This window comes from Amblyomma maculatum, chromosome 7, assembly GCF_055883805.1.
Source record: "Amblyomma maculatum isolate TAMU_Amacu chromosome 7, ASM5588380v1, whole genome shotgun sequence".
Lineage (NCBI taxonomy): Eukaryota > Metazoa > Arthropoda > Arachnida > Ixodida > Ixodidae > Amblyomma > Amblyomma maculatum.
The window spans coordinates 114,955,405-114,960,792 of NC_139350.1; the positions used below are offsets into that span (position 1 = coordinate 114,955,405).

At 50.6% G+C, this 5,388-nt stretch overlaps 1 pseudogene; it reads right to left on the minus strand.

Annotated features, from left to right (window-relative positions):
• Positions 1 to 918: 918 nt before the first annotated feature.
• LOC146184480 (formin-2-like) lies at positions 919 to 4,495 on the minus strand (annotated as a pseudogene).
• Positions 4,496 to 5,388: the final 893 nt, after the last annotated feature.

Consider the following 5,388-nt stretch of genomic DNA (forward strand, 5'->3'; position numbering starts at 1 on the left):
TAAAGATACGGCGTCTTTCCTTTCCGCAGTTCGTAGACGCTTTCAACTGCCTGGTCATCATGACCACATGTAGGTGAGTATTCCTGCACAATCTTTAATTACGAATAATTAAGCCTAATTACGATGCCCTTTTATTAATGCTATACGCCACGTGCGCTGTTATGAGGGCACTACCATTGCCGGAGCTCTAGCATTACCTACCGCACAGCCGTTCGCATTATGTCTGTTCCGCCTCCAGCGCGTATTTCGAGAATGGCAGAACGAAGCGGCAGTCGCGTGCTATTTCGCGGGTTCAGGCGAATTGAAAACGTTGATGTGAGAGAGAAAAAACTTTATTGTTGAGACTAGTGTTACTGGGTCTTAGTGGAAGAGCAAAGTGGCCGTTAGCTGGTGGCTTGTGGCGGCTTCTTCAGTGCGGTTTACGGCGCCCAATTGTATATCGGGTCTCGCATTATGAAGCACTTGCTTCCAGGATTCAAATGAGGCAGCTTCTATGAGAGTCTTTCAAAGGTACCAGTGTGCAATTTGGCAAAGATATGTATGCTTCTCAGCCCGTTTACGGCGTTCGCGAAGAAATTTCCAGCGCCGTGGGGCTGTCCGATGTAATCGCAAAATTCGTGATCGAGATGAAGAGCGTCGACTACGACATGCGGCTAGAGGTAAGCACCTTGCTTTAGCTATTGCAGAGTGTGTAATTTCGTATTGTGGTTCCTCATGCTTTTGGAGATGTTCGGAAGATCGTGAAAGCCACCTGCACCTGCAAATCAAAATCGTGAAGACTGCTGCAAGCTCGCCGCTGCGTTGGCTGTTTATATTATAAAGCCACTATCATGCGTCGCGAACGCACCTGCCATGGGCGTGGAATAAGCAATCATCTCGCCCGAATCTTGACACGAAGAAGTTGATAAGGATTTATTTTCAGTTGAGAGCAATACTGATATTTACGACGCTTGCCAGGTCAACAATTGCCTCCTGCAGGTCCTTCACCTTCTTCCTTGCTGATTCAAAATCGAGCTTGATCTTGCGCTGCACCTCTTTCTTCCAGATGTTCTTGAAGTCGTTGCAGAAGGGCACCCACGGTGCAAAGAACTCCTTGGGCCACTCGGACTCGTTCTTGGACTTTGGCTGCAGACTGAAGTACTCCTTGGTCTCCAGGAATTTTAGCCGGCATTCCTCAAGGTTCTCCTCTTGCTCCTTGTGCTCGTTGTAAGCCTTCTTGAGGAAAATGTTCATCTGCTCCTTGAAGGGTTCCTGGTGTTCGGCGTCGGAGTTTGCCAGCACTTTTTGTACCTTCGTCTCGCAACCTTCGACCTGGGAGTGAAGCTTCTTAAGATCTGCCCTGATGTCATCGAAACTGACTAACCCAGCCCGCTCCATGTCGCTCGGCTCAGGCAGAGGAAATTTCAACTCATCCCGGGTGATGTCCGCCCTCTCTTGGAACTTGCTGATATAGACTCTGACAATGTAGTGAAGAAGAGTTAAAGAGTTGTCCTTGCTCTTGACGTCCTTCAGCTTGGCCAAGATCTCGAGGCCAAAGCCATCAGCCTGTCCACGACTCCTATTCCCTCCGTTCATGTAGTTACCGAGAGCCAATATAAGACCCAGAATGTTGTGGACCTCCTTGTTGTGCAGCAGCGTCTCGCATGTTATTTTGAGGTTGTTGAGCTTGTGTTCCACACTACTGATGGATTCTGTGTACGTCGACTGGAAGATAATGCAACCCACACGGTCGGCATACTCGGGGATGCGAGACAGATCGAGCAGAAAGCGCTCTGGCTTGTCCAAGGGAATGTCGGGCTTCAGGGCCAGATGGTCTTGGATCAAATTGAGCTCCTCACTCGTGGGGCGAATTTCGTACAGAACTTGCAGAGTTTCCAGGCTTACAATCGATGTGTCAAAGTTGTAGATAGCATTTCCGACGTCTGAGATTTCAAGACGAAGGCTCGATATGAGAATGCCTACATTTTGTGACCGCTTCTGGACAAGGAGCTTCGCCACCTCTTTCCCTTTCTTCTGGTTGGTTTTCGTTTTGGCAGTTGGCTTCTTCTCCTGGATCTGTCTTGAGAACATGTTAGCAAACTCATCCCAGTCTGTAGGAGGAGTCTCCTCCAGACACTCCCACAATGTTTTGTGGTCTTTTTCCTTCTCGGGAGCTTTCTCTGGCTGCTGTGCGGGCACCTGTATTCTCGTCCAGTATATGGGGCTTCATTAGTGCCTTGGGGTTCACGGGTTGCTTGCGGGCTATGGCATATGCGCTGTGCCAGCCGCCCACAGGGGGCGCTGGCAGCGGTGCAGGCCCCATTCCTGGTGGGCGAGGAGGTGGTGGAGCTGGCATGCCATGGACAGGCGCCATCAGCGGTGGTGGGGGCGGAGGAGGGGGCATGGAGGACATGGCTGGGAAAGGCCGTGGAGGTGGTGGTGGTGGTGGGGGCGCCATGCCCATGGGAGGAGGGGGTGGAGGATGAGGAGGCGGGGGTGCGGCCCCACCCAGAATGGATGGCGGAGGAGGAGGTGGAGAGGGAGGAGGCGGGGGTGCAGCCCCACCCAGAAAGGATGAAGGAGGAGGAGGTGGAGGAGGCGGTGGAGCGCAAGGAAAGGATGATGGTGGTGGTGGCGGAGGGGGAGGAGGCGGGGGCTGCACAGCAGCAGGGCTGGTCACAGAGACTGAAGTTGGACTAGGTTCTTTGCTAGTGGGCACTTCGTCTGTCTGGCACTCCCGGTGACAGGTGTCGACCTGCGCCTGAGACTCTTGCGTTGAGCGCTCCACCTCGTCCGTCTGAACCATGCCCACAGCAAACCTCCACTGCGCCTGCACCCCTTTTTCGCAGGTTGCCATTGCGGCAGTCTGTGCCTCGCATGACCGCAGGGACACGAGGGTGGTCTGGACTTCCCAAGACCGCTGTGGTACAGCTTGCAACACGGGGGCCCGTCGGGGCACCGCGACTGCCTGAGGTGCATCCAGATCACGAGCCTTTCGGGCCAGTTCCTCAATGCCAGCCAGAGTTTGGTACTTGTCAATCTGCTGCTCCAGGCGAACAACCTGGCCTTCGTAGTCAGTCGGTTTCGCAGCTTGCTCACCGCGCAGCGAGAAGAAGGCTAGCTCGTGTTCTTTCTGCAGTTTCTCCAGCTGCGAATTTCAAAAAAGGCTGTTTTTAAAAATAAATAACAAATCGCTGGATTTTTTCCGATGAGTTTTACTTTGAACGAATGCTCGGATGCATTTGTTCTGCATATTGAAAACATTTGTCAGTGACCTTTCTAGCCGTTTCATGCCCCCTTTAACACTGAGGGGGCGGAGCGGCCGAATAGATGCACCCAGTGAGGGAGTAAGACCGTGAGAGAGGGACGTGTGTGTTGAGGGTGTGGCGACCGTCACTGGGCAGCGTTGCACAATGTGTGTTACTCCAGAGTATAGTTCACTATACTCCGGAGTGACCAGTCGTGTGTCGCTCACGCGTCCTCAACTTCGGCATCTCCCTTCACATCAGTTACTCCCCAGCGTTCACAGATAGCAGACGTTCACGCGTAGTGCTCCCTGGATCTCGGCTCAGAGCTGCTCGCTGCGTCGTGAAGAAGCTTAACCCTTTAACTGGCAAGACCAGATAAAGCGATGCCATAATTTTTTCCTTCGTTTGTATTAGTTTTTGTTAGTCTAAATGTGCATCCAAAAAAATGGGAATGCGTTTGAAAAAGGATTTCAAAAAATACAGTACGTCTACAATTTTGTTCATCTGCCAAGATAAGGAGCACAAAGCTGGCGCACTGACATGAGTCAGTCATGTCCCATTTGAGCTGTAATTGAAGAAAACAGTTGTTGCCGCTTTTCAGGCGCAAAAAGACGTGCACATTTGGTGGACTTGAAGCCTGACACACTTTTATGGCAGAGAGCACAGCGCCCTCTGACCTCCTGTGTTGACTACGATTTCCATAAAACACCGTTATTTCCATGGCTCCAGGAAGATAAGTACGTTACTTGCTGGCAAGAACCAAAAAAAAGTGAAGTGATGAAAAGCTAACGTTCCGCGAAGCTTATTTCACCTTTATATGAACACGAGTACTCAGATTCCCGCCATAAACTGCCCCCCCTCCCCAAAAAAAAAGAAAAGTGACCTTGAGCAGCTCACACACAAGCGGCAACGCAAAGGTAGTTCTAAACAAAGTTTTCTGTGTTCATTTACATGTCCAGTATCACATTCAAACCAATTGTGGAAATAAAAACAAACAGCCGACTGCACATCATTGGCGGTAAATTTTTACCTTATTCTGGCAGCTCGACAATTTTGTAGTCTATTTATTTCGTCCGGCACTGCCGCTTCTGCTGCGAAATAGGTGATACTATTCTGCACGGGCCACGTTTAGAGACGCCTCTACAAAGAAATAAAATTGTCGCCACCCTTAACTTCGGATATCGGCATCTGCTGAGGCCAGAACTCTGCCAACGTGGCGCGCGCGAAGAAGACGACGACGACGGCACTTTGAGGTTGAACACGGTCATTACGGCCATCTATTGACGACTCATACATCTTTATTTCAGAGGCTACTTTATAAAAATGCTAAATTTGGAGGAACACGTTCTAAATTTTAGGGAGAGGCATTTTGTGGCCGCCTAGAGTGGGTCAACAATATTGTTGATCTGCTGGTTAAAGGGTTAACTGAGCTCACCTCCGAGCCTCAACTGGAGCTCACCTTCAAGCGCGCTTCCCTCTCTCTCTCTCTCCCCCCCTAATCCCACCATCAGACCTTTCGGAAGGACATTGTAAAGAAATACGTTGTGCCTGTAATAATAATAATAATAATAATTATAATAACAACAATGGCTCACTGGAAGGGAAGGGCACAGTATTTGTCACACTTGCTCTGTCGACACCTGACCCGCGCTGTAAGGGAAGGGAGGCAAGGGCGAATGAAAGTAAATAGAGAGAAAGAAGAGCCGTAGTGCAAGGCTGCGGAGTAATTTCGATCACCTGGGGATCTTTACCATGCGCAGACATCGCACAACCCCGAGATTCCTCTCCGATCGCCTCCATCAAAACGCAGCCGTCGTGGTCGGGATCGAACTCAGGTACTCCGGCACAATAGTCGGGCCTCTTACCACTGCACCACCGCGGCGGGGCTGCCTGTTTTCGCTCATTTCTGAAGACGGTGCAGGAAAAGTTCAGGACACGGCTGGACTGCGCGTTTGCTTCGCGTAGCAGTGGATGACGCCTGCCCGTCTGGCACTGCGGTGCAGGTTTGACTGGCTGAAGTACAACGGTTACGAATAAAGTGGGAACGTCATTCTACTAGTTAAATGGCGCAAAAACCTCATAACAAAGTGTAAAATGCATGAAAAGTACAGCAGGGATAAGGAGTGTTACGCACCTACTTCGCATTTGATTAAATATGCAA